Source organism: Uranotaenia lowii, chromosome 3 (assembly GCF_029784155.1).
Source record: "Uranotaenia lowii strain MFRU-FL chromosome 3, ASM2978415v1, whole genome shotgun sequence".
Taxonomy (NCBI): domain Eukaryota; kingdom Metazoa; phylum Arthropoda; class Insecta; order Diptera; family Culicidae; genus Uranotaenia; species Uranotaenia lowii.
This window is the reverse complement of record NC_073693.1, coordinates 105,873,273-105,888,465: the sequence shown is the minus strand read 5'-3', so window position 1 is coordinate 105,888,465 and position 15,193 is coordinate 105,873,273. Positions and strand designations below refer to the sequence as shown.

The following is a 15,193-nucleotide window of genomic DNA, read 5'->3' as shown; positions in this document are numbered from 1 at the left end:
ACTTTCTGAACAAACTTTAAAGGGGGTTAAAAAAACATAAGAAACTTGAGAAAAGGGAATTGTACGTCTTGAGTATGTAGAGTTTTTCGGAGAAAATTTTATTGTATCTTTTACACGTGCTTGGTTTTCCAGTGAATTCCTTAAATAAATTGTTATTCGAAAGTTGATTTTATGATGTTAACCCTCCAAAGCTGTTCGGGTCAATATGACCCGAAGCGCATATTTCAAACATCTTTATCATCATTCCAATATACTGAAGAACTAGGAATTTTGACAGACCAAGTATGTTCTATGAAAACAATGATCAAATTAACGACATAAAATTAAAATTTGAGTTTTGAAAATCGGTTCACTGGGAAATGAAATACAGCTAAGCAAAGCCAAAATTGGATGTCGTTTTTTTAAAGTAAGATTTTTTTCTACCGGAAGATTTGAGATAGCGGTTCAAACTTTCATTGAACCCCAACATGTATATTTATTGTCGGATAGATGGATTCTTGACAATTTCAAACATCAATGAAACACTTAAATACAGAAAAGTTGTCAGAAGTAATGAGTATTTTAAAAATAAAATTGATTTTCCGGACTTTTTACTTTCTGAACCAGTTTTTTAAAAACCTGGCAATACATATCGACTTTATTTTGAAATGTTGAGTAATAAGAATAAATTACCTACACAATGAATATAATATCATCAAAATCGGTTAACATTTACAGCCAGGAGAACGAAATCAAATTACAACTCAAATTTCCCCGAAACGGATTTTTTGCGAACGGCTTTGGAAGGTTAAATAAGATCTCGTATAGTTATATTTGCAAAAGTATCAAACTTCAAGGTAAACTTACATAAAATTAGGAAAAATTAATTCCAAATTGTTACGAAAAAAAATCTTAATCAATTCCGGTTTCAATTTCAACTTTGTCAAATATCAATAACAAATTGGATCGGAAATCAAACTGGGCGTGCAAAAGCCTATTTATTGGCAAACTTTGGCCAGCAATCCCAAACAGGAATCGATTGTCATTCATTATGGAGATTTAATTTGTGCCGAATCGACCCTCAGCAATTCGGACCGAGCGACGGTTTGGTAATTTGGATCCGATTATCGACAACTCTTCAAAACAAATAGACAGATGGACTGGAAAGTCCATTCGGCCAGAACCGAAAATTCACCGAATCGTATCGGATTCAGATCTCAAATAAACAAACAAAAAAACACAAATAAATAGCAAATAGACAATTTCATTATCGGGGAGACTGTCAAGTTACGTATCATTACTAAACGAGCCATCAAAGCCAAAGGTTTTAAGGAGAAGTGGGGGTAAAATGATGGACATTTTCAGAAAATTCAGTAACTAGGATCAATATTTACCGTTTGATTTAAAGTCGTCCGATGCTCCGGTGCTTAGATGAAAAACCAAAAATTGGCTTCGGTGATTTCAAACTGTGCAAGGCAGATGCACTCGAAACAGATGAGATGAGATGAGATGTACACTTGTTAGCAGAAGTTGAAACTTCAAAACCACACTCACTATCTACACGGCCGATTGATCGGGATCGAATGCTTTCATTCACGGAAAACTTCTTCCAATTAAAACTTGTTGCGGGAATTGAGCATTTGTGATTCACTGGAATGGATCGAAACTATTTTTTTTCTCTGGAGGGGCAGTAGTGATATTTTTTTCAACTTTCTACCGGAGTTACCTAATTAGAGCAATACTTTTGCTCATCAAATGAACACTTTCAATCACTTTTTTACGGACCGAACTGTTGAAATTTTCAACGTACAGTAGGTTGAGTTTCACTAGCTCTTTTACTTTCGAGCACTCACTGTTAAAGTGATCCTTATTTAAAGGACATTTTTATAATCACACATTTCCTGTAAAAATCAGAGATTTTTTATTATAAATAAACTTTATATTTAACAGCTTTATGTTCACAGTCTTTAGAGCAATTGATGAGTAAGGTTTGTTGGAGCGCCATTTTCCTCGATGAGTTTTTTCACTTGTCAGGTTATATTTTATCTCAAGCACTGAAAGTTTTTGTCCCGAAAAACCGAAATTGAAATACATGACAAATTCCATTAATCCAACCCAGTGAAATGGCACTTATAATTGCATTTCTGGCATCCAAACACACCCACAAACACAAAAACCCACACCAACGTTAGTACAAAATTCCCACCCTGCTACGAACAAATTGCATTTTCAATCACCAATCCCTCGACACATTCAACTGGGAGCGACGCGTGTCAGGTCACCGCAAAAAGGGAGGAAGCAGGGCATCTTTGAATTTTTAAATGAATTTCAACAGGTGCTGTTGACCCCCTCCCTTGGGGGATCAAAAATACATATACACACGTGTCCCAAAACAACAAACGAGCGCAATGTCATCAATCCGCAGAATGCAACAGGGGAGCTGAGCTGAGGCCACCTTTCATCGATGGGGAAATTGATTTTCTGCACATTTGGTTTCGTGTGTTTGTGTGAACCTTTTTTTTTTGTTTGATGTGATGTCCAGTTTGACGAAAATAGCATCCTAAATAGAGGCATTTGAGCAGATTTATGATTTTACGATTGGGTAAATCGTTTCCTGTACCTACATCACAAGAAATATATAACGTTGGAAATTATTCGGAACATTTCGAAAACCTTGCGATATACGGTAGGAAGGATCTTAACGAGACAAAAAAAGTCTCTATAGGGCCAAAGAAAAAATTTACCGTGGGAGAAAATAGTTATGAAATAACAGTTATTTTCGGTAGAAAATCAGTACAAAGCTAACATTCTGACATAAGATTTTCTGCATGTCGACCAAATTTAAAAATTGGTCTCAGGTCCAGGTCCATTAGGTTTGCATTCTATTCTTTGAAATATTTCAACTTCCTTAGTTCATTTTTTTTTTCTTCCACGGTTGCTTTTTCGGTCCCATACAAACGGTTCGTGTCTCGTCATGATCTTTCGAATTGTATATTACACATCCTTGGACACCAAGTGCCCCAAATGACCGGACTTCAGACTCGTTGGGCGACCCCTTCCCGTGATCCTATTCGGTCAAAATTTGGCAGGATCAATATTAGTTTCCTGCGCATAACATTTAACAGTTTTTAAATTTCCTATACAAATTTGGGGCAGTCTATTGAACACATAAAAACTAAAATTTCCCAGTCTCCTTTAGTCCTTTTAGGTCCTCACTTCTACACATCATCCAGGGTAGAGTAGGATTCTATCAATTATACATATTTTTGAGGAAACAAAAACTGTAGAAACATATTACCTGGTATCAAATCACATCTGTGAAAAAGTTATAATACCTAATACCTACATAATCCATAGCAAAATTAGTAAACGATGATAAAAAAAAAGAAAACATACAAATAGATTGCTTATGATTTGGAAATTTAGCTAGCCCATGATAGCCTGTGGAGTATGAAATTTTATTAATACGACTCTACTTCATACATGGCGACCGTCAAAATTGATTAAAGAGCTTTGGCCAGTGCCTCAAATTCCCCAATTCAATAAAAACAGATCGTCTTGGCATCGGACATGAACAATGAACATTTGTCAACACATGTCATAAGGAAACTATCTGTGAAACGAGTACCGCGTTTTCTCCATTCGGACAAAAAATCACAAAAATTAGGGACCTCAAGGTCAGAGGGTTGAATGTAAGTTAAGGTTGCCAGAATTTTTCAGCACGTATCCGTTCCGAACAAATTCCGCCCATTTTATCTAAAAACCTAGAAAAAGTCAGGCATATGTTTTCAAATTGTAGACCAAAAATTCGGGCGATATCCGGAAAAATTTGGTCAAAACCCAGGAAATACTTAAAGAAAAAAAAATAACAAAAAATTAGTATTTTCGTCAAAACTCATCAGCAGAATTTAAATCGCATATAAAAAAAATCATTCGATGTTTTTTTTTTCTATAAGACTTAATTTTGGACGCCAAAAAAAACATTTTTACAACACAATTTTTTTCTGTTTGACTTGGCAAACTAAAGTTCAGGCAAAATGCGGGCTTTTTCCAATGATATTCGGGCAACCGGGCCAGACCGGACTTTCCCGGACAGACCGGACGGAGTATCTGGGCAAACCTGGATAAATCCGGGAAATCTGGCAAGTCTAATGTAAGTGCAAAAATAATTGATTTTGGGTAATGTAAACCAATCGAATCTTCATATCTTAATCTAATGGTGCAAAACTCAATTTTTTATAAAATCTTTTTCGATTGAATTAAAACTGCTCGAATTAAAAAAAAAATCTGTCTGAAAAATCGAACATTTTCACAGTTTTGAAGCTCGTTTTTTACGAAACTATTATTTGGGAACTTACATCTCGCTAATTCTAAGAGCCTCAATTATGAAACTTCAGACTCCATTCTTTTTTACAAACTTGGCAATTTGACTTATGCTGTAGAATTATAAAAGATTTATACGGTTGATCTCCTCCAGAAAATCTCTTACCGGATTCTGGGAGCAACAAACTTCCACAAAATTTCTTCGCTCTCGGAATACCGGTGGAGGCAAAAACTGTCAAATAAACCTTTCTTCTATATGACCCGAACTGTGCCTTCTCAATGCGATATCTCAGGAACGGGTTAAGCTAGATACATGAAACATTCTGATATTCCCTAGAAAGGAAAGCTAGGGAAATGGGAAATAATAAATAACAGTAGTTTTGAAGATACAGCTGAACAGTAATCAGGGTCTCAATAGCTCTAACCGGCTAATTGTCCTTTTTTAAACCGTAAAAGAAGGTTTTTTTTAAAGAAATATTTTGAAGATCTGCACTAAAAAAATCTTTAAGAATCTGGATATTTAAAATCAATTTTGGTTACAGGTTCGACATTCACAATGCTAATTTAAAATTGATTTTGAATTCGCTAAATCAGGATCTAAATATGTTCCTAATCTAAAAAAAAAAATATTTCTAAACGTCGATTTTTCAAAACTTCTAAACGCTTGCTATCAGAAAAGTTTCCATTTAGGTCAAGTGGACGATTGATTTTTTGCAGATTTTTTTAAATAAGATAAGGGTGTCAGGATTTTAATTTTAATTTTGCATTGAAAAACGAGACAATTTGTTCGAATACCATTACTGTTTTTTAGTTTTTCTTGAATATTTTTTAATGAAATGAAAAACAGTGTATTGAGACCGCTGCAACCAGATGTTTATATGCCTTTTGGGTAACCGAGCATCAGAGTGAAATTTAAAATGATTCGGTTTATCTTTATTTATTGGTTGTTTCTTTTTTTTAAGCTTCATTTTTTACGTACATGAGAAGAAGCTAAGTATTTAATGAAAAAAGTTACAACGATTTCAAAATAAATCATCAGAATCTATTGAAAAGTATTTTAGAACGGCAGGATTTGCTAGCTTAAACCTTAAATAATTCCATGATCATTTGCCAAAGTTATATAAATTTACAAACCAATAAGGCTATGCAAAGCAGTTTTTTTGGGTTTTTGTTTCCATCCTACCATTAAATAGCTTTCAAATGAGCAGTCAAAAACGCTAAAATTCAAAATAATTGCTTGGAAATATTTTTGTATAAAATCGAATATCTTCTTTGGGGTTCAAGTAAAGTTTGTAGTTTGTTCACATGAAATGTTCTACTAGAATCATAGCGTATTTAAAGTTATAGTTTGCTGAATTTTCAGAACATCTCTGATGATTTATGAATGAAAATTTTTGTTTTCTTGTAAAAATCTTGGTTCAATTAAAAATTTCTCGCACTAATTCAGGACTAAATGAAAGGCTTCCAAGAATTTTATTCCATTTTTGGCAGTAAAAACAATCAAAAAAAAGTTATTTAAGGTGTATAAAATTAATAAATTTGAAATTCCATACAAAGCTTGCAGCGGTCTATTGGAGCATACCGAAAAGCTCTAACTACAGATTTGCCAAAGTTAGACTGCAACGCGCTTGGAATTAGAAGAAATAAGTTGAGAGTTCTTTTTTATAAAAATAGTCTAAAATAAGGTTGCCAGGATTTTTTCAGCATGTATTCGGGCCGGACAAAACCCGGGCTATTTTAAATATAAACCTGGCTAAATCCGGGCATATCATTTGAAAATTTTCGACCAAAAATCCGGGTTATATCCGGGCTTGTTACTCAGGAATTACTTTACAAAAATTTAAAAAAATAAAACCTAATTTGTTTTAATTTTGAGCAGATTTTTAATTTTATTTCAGGCTTCGTCCGTCCATGATTACTTTTATAAAAAGTGCTCAAAAAAATTTTGTTTTAAACGCATAAATAAAAAATATTTTAAATACATTTTTTTATTTTTTTTTTTTTTTTTGATTTGGCAAATAAAGCAGCAAAATCCGGGCAACCGGGCCGGACCGCACTTTCCCCGATTTTCGCATAAATATCTGCGCAATCTGAAAAAGTTGTCCAATGTTCAATAATATTCCTTGCGCTAGAATGTTACTGATTAAGATTCTTAAAATGTTCAGATGAATTGATATACTTGAAATTTTCTATCATTTACTAAATTCATTTAAAAGTTACAAGAAGTTTAGAGTCACCAGATGCTGTGAAATTAAAAAAAACAGTTTACCTTTTTTGGCTTTCTTACAGAAAGGCATAGCGAACGGTCAGTTGGGGATATCATTAATTAAGGGTCCAAGACCCCACTTTATATACCAATCGACTCAGCTCGACGAGTTACGATGATGTCCGTGAATTTGTATGTTACATTAAAACGTTCTTACCACATTAACTCCTTTTCTAGGTTTCACGATTTTGATGAATTTAGTATCAAAAAATTGAATTTTTTTCCTGTAGGTCATATCTCAAAACCAAAAAAAAACAAAATTGTTTAAAATTTTTCTATTTCATTGAACATATCATGCTTACGTTGGCTTCAAAAAAGGTCACCATTTGCTCAGCAGCAGTAGCCAGCAATCGCTGAATTAAATACCGAGGCAATAAAAAATTTGACAAAAAGTTCGTCAAACAGCCGAGAATCGATCCCACGATATCTATCATGAGAGTTTAGGAGGCTAACCTCTTGACCAATAGTGAGCGTCGAAATATATTGCCCTCAAACTTAAACAGTTTGAAATATTTTGATAGTAAATGAACTCCTTCAATATCAGTTCGCATATCCTCCAAAAAACGTACTGGCCATCTTTTTTTTTAAATTGAGCTTAGTTATTTTTGCTTTCGATTTTTCAAATCATAATTTTTTTTTGTAGATTAATCATATATAATTCAGAAATAAGGTATCCATCATTGTGTCATATATTTCCAAAGATAATTTACACTCTGTAAGAAAGCCTCCAAACCACTGTTAAGTGTGTTAAATCGGGTTTTTTAAAGGACATCAAATCTCAGCATCTCAGTCGGTTTTAATCCTAGTCATTGCAATTTCTTCTAACATTATGCTATATCATTTTTTTACTTCTAGTCAAATTTCAAATTTACATTTAATTTTTTTAACTAAAAAATACTAATGACTTGGTAATATAACTTTTTGAGCGTTCAAACATAACACTGACTGAAAAAATTTCTCATTCACATAACAGAGCCATTTACAGCTTTGATTTTTCTCTCATATTCAGTTGGAAGCATCCTACCGAAACATGTTAGGTAATTTAGACACGTACTCAAAGTTGAAAGCTCCCAAATACACACATTTGATGGCATGCTTTTAGAAAACAGGCAAACATATTGTTGTAAGCCACCTCGATTTCCTACCTTCTGACAGCTCTTCCTCGTCACCACAGCCCAAAAATTCACTAAATCCTGAACATATTTAAACAGTGTGCCGCCTTTATGATCAATAAAGCGGTAAAATTTGCCAAGGATCATCGCACTTTTAAAGGCTCCCCCCATCTCTTCATGTTGAGGGCTGTCTCTGCTATAATGGTCTATGTGATATTTTCCACACAGTCATGGTGCCGGAGTTTTGAGCCATGCGAGGGTTCTAAAAATACTCGACATCCCTTTCTACTCCAAATAATATCAACAACAAGGAAGCTTTCCGTTTCACTTGGTGCGCTGCAACGCTGTCTGTCATGGGTTTTCATAATATATATTTTCCAACTTGAAAACTTCCTAAACCCCCCAAATTGAGTCTTTTTGAAAGCAGCCGGCACCCAAAAATTCGTACTGCCTTTCGTTTGCTGGCTGCTTAATGATAATATTTTTATGAGCAAAATCGTTCGTCTCGAAATGGTAAAATGAAATCTCGGAACAGAAATAACTTGGGCGAAAGTATTTGTTTATTGTTGGTGGATGTCTAATTTTTTTCGGGGCTCTACTATCATACGTATGAGACGGTAGGTTATTTTTTTGCTGTAGCTTGTTTGAAATTTTTTTCGTCATTACAGTTCTGGAAGTGGTTTCAACGGCTCCATTCCACTTTCTATGGTGCAATAATAATGCAAAATACTAGTCTGAGCTTAGAGCGATGTCTTCATTGAGAGGTGGATTTGAATCAAGAACTCATAGTTTTTTTTATCCAGACTCAAAGTTGGTGTTTGATACTAATATTTTTTAACTCTATGAAACCTCTTTTAATTTTATGTAAACTTCGATGATAGGTTGCCTTCTTCAAAATCTATATAGAAATTACAGTAATTAAAGTGGCTCCAGAGAGTAAAAAACATAATCTAAAAGCTATCATACCACATGGTATAAAAAAGTTTGAATAAAAAAACTAAACGTTAGTGCAATTTATGCAATTCGAACTAAACTTCGATGATAGATTACGTTCTTCAAAATCTATATAGAAATTACAGTAATTAAAGTGGCTCCAGAGAGTAAAAAAACATAATCTAAATCATGGGTGGCCAACATTTTCAACATGCGGGCCAAATGTTAGAAATGCGATTCGCTGGCGGGCCAAAAATACAAATTGTTCTGGAGTATTAAAAGAAATTATAATAATAACGGATTTTTGAAAGCGCTATGAAAACATATGCCTAGGTAACATCGAGTAAAGATTAAACTTGCCAGATTTCCAGGTTTTATTCGGGTTTGCCCGGATATATAAAACAAAATTTGGGAGAAATTCCGGTTACCCGGCTTGGTTACCCCGATTTCATTGAAAAATGCTCGGATTTATTCATTTTATTTTGCCAAACCAAACAAAAAAAAATCATGAAAGGTTTTGCGGAAGTCTGAAATACGATTCAAAATCTGGTGAGAACGTTTGTTGGACATTTTTTCATGTTTTTTTTTTGTTATCGATTTTCTTTTAATAAAGCCTGTTGTTTTGATTGACAATTTTAAAATAAAATGCCCGGATTTTGCCAGGTTTTTTGATGAAAATAGTCCGGATTTTTCCGGCCCGGATACTTGCTGGCAACCTCAGTATGGATTCATCTTAATAGGTCGTTTTTGTTACTTGCATATTTTTACAAATTTTGCTCCATTCGAAAAATAGTATAAATTTTACGCAATACGAAATGAATTATCCCTCCCAACTTGTATGTACGTCAATTTTTTCAAGGAATTTCAAATCTCATCGGTTTATTCATCCCAGAAATGTCAAATGGTGCGACTACAATGGACATGAAATCAATTTTATCGTCTACAAATATAAAAAAATGAACGACTATTTTCCAAAGTTTTGAAGTTCACCGTTTTCCTTAGAAAAGTTTGATAGACAAATAAAAAAACGCAGAATGGTATTGTTGAAAAAAATAGCGTTCACAAGCTTTTGACATTTAGAAGAAAAAATTTATCAACGAACTCTAATTATATCTTAAATATTGATTTTTCAAAGTAAGGACCTCAACCTCAACTCAATCCAACTCTTTCCAAATTTTTTGGAAGCCTTCTATGAGAACAGGATGAATACGAATTTGAGTCTTTTTTATCATTGCACATTTTTCAATTCAAAATAAAAAAAGTCGTTCTTGTGAGAGATTTGTTAGTTAGTACCAAACCAGTTCTAGATGAATTATAATACTCAACTGTAAATTCTGTCTAGTTTTTCATCATTGATGTTCATAAATACAGGGCAAGAGGCAGAGCAAACAATATCAAACCGGAAAAATTTACTTAGCAAAATTTCGATATTTTACATAATTTTCAAAAGTTAATCTATTTAAATGGATGAACGACGTTGTTGAAATAGAATTCATGTTACGAATGGTTGAAGTTGTTGTAAATGTATGATTTCAATTATAATGTTGATATGCTTCGGTGATTTTTCACGATTTTTAAATGATTTTGATTCGATCTTACTATTTGTCAGAGGCTATCTACACACCTTAATATTAAACTTGAGTCCGCTAGAATGCTTTTCATACCAATGGTATGTAATCACCGAAACTCAAACGTGAAACATTGTGATGGAATTTACCGATAATGTGTCAAATACCGTACTATTTTGATAATTTTAAAATTGTTATTGTAATTTTTTCTAAACAGTATGAGGCCCGCAGAGCCAAATAAGTGCAAAAATGATCGATTTTGGGTAAATAATGCCAAACGATTTTATGTGTTGAATTTTTAAGATTTTAAAATTATATTCGCATTCTTTTACGTTCGAAAGAAAATTGTTCAAATGTTCGAAAAATGTATGAAAAATGACCAAACACAACCATTTAAAAGCATGTTTTATCGAAATAAGTTTTAATACACTTTTACCTCTTTGGCTTAAATAACTTAAAGAGATGTTCATATCTTTATCTTGAATTTAGTTAGATGAGATTAAGATATATTTTTCCAAGTAATATACGCAGACCAAGAAAATCGTTCAATTCTTAGAACATAGCTTTTCCAAAATAAGCTTCGCGGGCCACAAAAAATTGATTGCGGGCCACATGTGGCCCGCGGGCCGTGGTTTGGCCACCCATGATCTAAATGCTATCATAAAATGCTAATTAAAGTGCTAGAATAGCCAGTTCTGGATTTGATATAGTATACGGTAAATTATTTGTCTCAAAATTTTGTTTCTTTTCATAATTAACGTTTAGATTTTTTTTAAACACTTTATACCATGTGATAAAAAGTTAAGAAAAAATCTAAACGTTAGTTATGAAAAGTAAAAAAAAATTTGAGACAAATAATTTACCGTATGCTATATCAAATCCAGAACTGGCTATTCTAGCATTGCTTGGGTTTGTACCACAAACTAACTTTATTTTCCGGAAACCACTTCCATTTGCTTCCACATAAATAAATACGAACCCGAAAGCCGTGAGGAAACATTGCTTGCAATGATCTCACGTGCAGGAGGCCTCAACCATAAGCGTGTATATCTAAACTAGAAAGCCCGCTCTTTCATTGCCTTTTAAACAAATCTAAATGTGTACGGAGCTCAACATTTGCAGAGATGTAAATGGAACATCAACGGTTTTTTGTGGTGTTATTCCGTTTGCTCAACTAACGTTTGACAAAAACTAGCACAGCTCGGACCTTCAGTTGAGATTTAAGGATCTAACATTGACAACGTTAAGAATGATTCACATTATTCAGTGTATAATTGGTGTGTGCTGTTCTAAATTGAGAATTAAGTAAGATTTTAGGCAGCATATAATACGATTAACATCTTATTTACTGAATCATAGAGATTGAACCAGTTCACCAAGCTAATTTTTTGGCATACCGAGAAAAACAAACGTGAATGTGTAGCACCTAAAAAAAAGATTCTCTGTTGGTTAAACAGAGCATCGACGATGTTTTGTGGATTTTTTACATTCAAACAGTTAACATTTGACAAAAAAAAACAAGAATATTTTGGCTCTTTTTTTTCTGTTAGAAATTGCCAAGTCAAATTACATTCCAGAAGGATTTTTAATTTGTATGGTCTGATAATTTTTGACACTTTGTGTCCGGTCCTGTTCAACTCACTTTTTTTTGGCTTGTAACGGAAATTAGAGCTAGGGTCCGAATGTCATTTTTCATTTATTTTTTTTTTTCATTTTTTTTTTCATTGATTTTTTTTAATTTTTTTATTTTTTTTTTCATTTATTTAATTTTTTTTTCATTCATTTAATTTTTTTTTCATTCATTTAATTTTTTTTCATTAATTTTTTTTCATTTATTTCATTTTTTTTTTCAGCTGTTAAATTTTGTTATTTAAATTATTTAATTTTTTCATTTAATTTATTTAATTTGTTTTATTTCATTTATATATATTTTTTTATTTAATTAACTTAGTTTTTTCCATTTATTTTTTTCATATATTTTATTGTCATATTATTTTATTTTTTTCATTTGTTTTATTTTTTTTTCATTTATTTTATTTTTTCATTTATTTTATTTATTTTTCATTTTTTTCTTTAATTTTTTTAAATTTTTTCTTTCATTTTTTAATATTTTTTTTAAATTTATTTTTTTCATTCATTATTTTCATTTTTTTTTTCTCATTTATTTATTTTTTTTTTTTCATTTATTTATTTTTTTCAATTTTTTTTAATTTTTTTTTCATCTATTTTATTTTTCTCATCTATTTTATTTTTTCATTTATTTGATTTTTTTTCATTTATTTAATTTTTTTTTATTTATTTTTTTTTTCATTTATTTTATTTTTTTTTTCATTTTTTTTTATTTTTTTCATTTAATTTTTTTTTCATTTATTTTATTTTTTTTTCATTTATGTTATTTTTTTCATTTATTTAATTTTTTTTTCATTTATTTAATTTTTTTTTCATTAATTTAATTTTTTTTCATTTATTTTTTTTCGTTTATTTTTTTTATTAATTTTATTTTTTTCATTAATTTTATTTTTTTTCATTAATTTTATTTTTTTTCATTAATTTTATTTTTTTTCATTAATTTTATTTTTTTCTAATTTTTTTTATTTTTTTTTCATTAATTTTATTTATTTTCATTTATTTTATTTTTTTCATTAATTTTATTTATTTTTATTAATTTTTTTTTTCCATTTAGATATTTTATTTTTTTTCATTCATTTTTTTTTCATTTATTTTTTTTATTCATTTTTTTCATTCATTTTTTTTTCATTCATTTTTTTCTCATTCATTTTATTTTTTTTTTCTTTCATTTTATTCTTTTTTCTTTCATTTTATTTTTTTTTATTAATTTTATTTTTTTTTTCCTTTTATGATTTTGTTCCGTTGTTTTTATTCTCTTTTCCATCGTTTCATTCTCAACGTTCTTTTCTCTACGTCTTCTTTTTCCTATCCCTATTATTCTCTGCACCTTATTTTTAATGTTGTCTTTATTCTTTACGTATCTTTTTTCTGATTTCTTTTATTTGGTATGTTTGCAGGTTTTTGAATTTGTTTTTTTCTTATTGATCTTAATTTATCTTTTATCCTTTTGTTATTTTCATTTGTTTTGTCTTCTTTTTTATATGTATTTTTCTATTCTTTTCATATGTTTCACAATGGTTTTTTTTTATCTTTTGAATCTGATGTGTCTCTTTCATCTTTTTTATCATTTCAACATTTTTTTCTTTTTTATCTCTATTTAGCTTATTTATCTTTCTTAACATTTTTATCTTGATTACTTATTTTTTTTTTCTTTATTTCTTCTGTCTTTTTCATATCTCTTTTTGACTTTTTATGTTTTTAATTTTTTTTTATCTATTTTTGTCTTTTTTATGCCACATCTTTTCTTTTTCTTTCATTTTATTTTTATCCTTCTTTATAATTTATCACTTCAAAACTGCATTTCCTTAGAGTTTTTTATTTATTTTTTACTGTTTTTGCATTTTTATTTTGTATTAATTAATAATTTCTTCAGTACCTAGAATATAATTATATCAGTTTTTCAATTAATTGATTGCATTTTTAAATTTTTATTTTTTAAATTTTTTATTCGTTTTTTATTTTTTTCGGATCTTTATTCTTTACTAAATATTCTTCTGATAGACATTTTTTCATTTTAAATAGATTTTTTTTTCTTTTTTTATTCATAATATGAGATTCACTATATGAGATTTACTCATTTCATCCAAATCCCTATGTTTCCTTAAAGTTCCATGAATAACATATTTTAAATAGTTATATGATATAAAAATATTTGTATTTGAATTTTCAACCATTAAAAATTTTTCAATTTTCGCTATTTATTGTCAAAATTTTGTTTTCGTTTAAAAAATTTCCTTTTTAATACTAAACGATAGTAAATCGTTTCTGCGATTTTCAGTCATTTTGTTCATCTTATGAGACTTGCGTTTTGAAAGATAAAAATCTAAAATATTAAGTATATATTAACCATTCTGTGCAGCTTCTACATTAATTTTTACAATTTTTTTTTATAAACCTCTGCAAATGCGGCTCGGTTGAAAGGGGTAAACAATGTACCGTAAACTTACTCTGGAAACAAGAACTTGTTCATTCGTAAACAAAATAAATTACTAACTGCTTCGAAAACGTTCCCAATTTTTCCCGGGGAAAACATTTCACGGTTCGCTGTGCCACACGCTCGCTCTTAAGGTTCATCTCCAGCTTGTGACAGAGTTTTGGAAATTTTCAACAAGAAGACAGTTTAGAATTCCCATCCGGTTTCCTTTCGCTAAGCTAAGCTCCGACGAACGTGGGCGATTTGGTGAAGGATTGAGGTGAAGTTTAGTCTGGTGACGGTGGCTCCAGAGAGCAGATACAGCAGAAAACCCGGACCGAACTTCCAGCGATCCAATTGATAGCGATGGGGCACAACTTTGAACTCTCTTCTCAAAAGAAGCCAGAAGAGCAAGAAAAACCATCTTAAACCAACCAACTATCCAATCTTCTCATCCATCCACCCATCCATCTAGGCAACCGAAAACAAGCAATAAAAAAACAACTCGAGAGAAAAATACAATAAACAAGCATATCAAACCATCCCCGGTTCGATGTGGGAATTGATCAAGATGTTCCGAAAGGAAGATTGTGATGCGTGTTAGGATGGTTCAACTTTTGTTTAGTTCTTTTTGACATCAAGAGAAAAATCTAAAAATTTTAAAGATACTGACGATGACGATTCTTGAATCTTGGATGTTAAAAAGAGCTCAATTTTTTTTTTCGTTAATTGCATAAACAAAATCTGTCTCAATCTAGTGACATTTCTTAACCTGCCAGTCTATATCTTACCGATTTGCTGTCTATCGGGTTGTTTTTTTTTTCGATTCCCGGTTTTCTTTATTTATTTTCACCCTGCCTTTGGTAGTCATTGATTGAGAAATGGATCCCAGAAGGACTAATTCTATTCCGGTTCTGAGACTGCACCCGAGAGCAGCCGGCCCAAGTGTGTGGGTTGAGTTTGAGTAAAA

At 31.0% G+C, this 15,193-nt stretch overlaps 2 protein-coding genes across 8 annotated transcripts in view; both read right to left on the bottom strand.

Moving 5' to 3' along the window:
• Window positions 1-15,193, bottom strand: part of LOC129754530 (neurocalcin homolog) — a 424,186-nt gene that overhangs the window by 270,063 nt on the left and 138,930 nt on the right. The window lies entirely within an intron of this gene.
• The window catches only part of LOC129754532 (neuronal calcium sensor 2), a 364,232-nt gene that overhangs the window by 220,050 nt on the left and 128,989 nt on the right, over window positions 1-15,193 (bottom strand). For 4 of the 5 annotated variants that reach the window (XM_055750663.1, XM_055750665.1, XM_055750666.1 and 1 more), the window contains exon 2: window positions 1,374-1,880. The exons of the other annotated variant lie outside the window; for it this stretch is intronic. The gene's annotated coding sequence lies outside the window, so the exon portion shown is untranslated. The remainder of the gene's footprint in view (window positions 1-1,373; window positions 1,881-15,193) is intronic. 5 annotated transcript variants of the gene reach the window in all.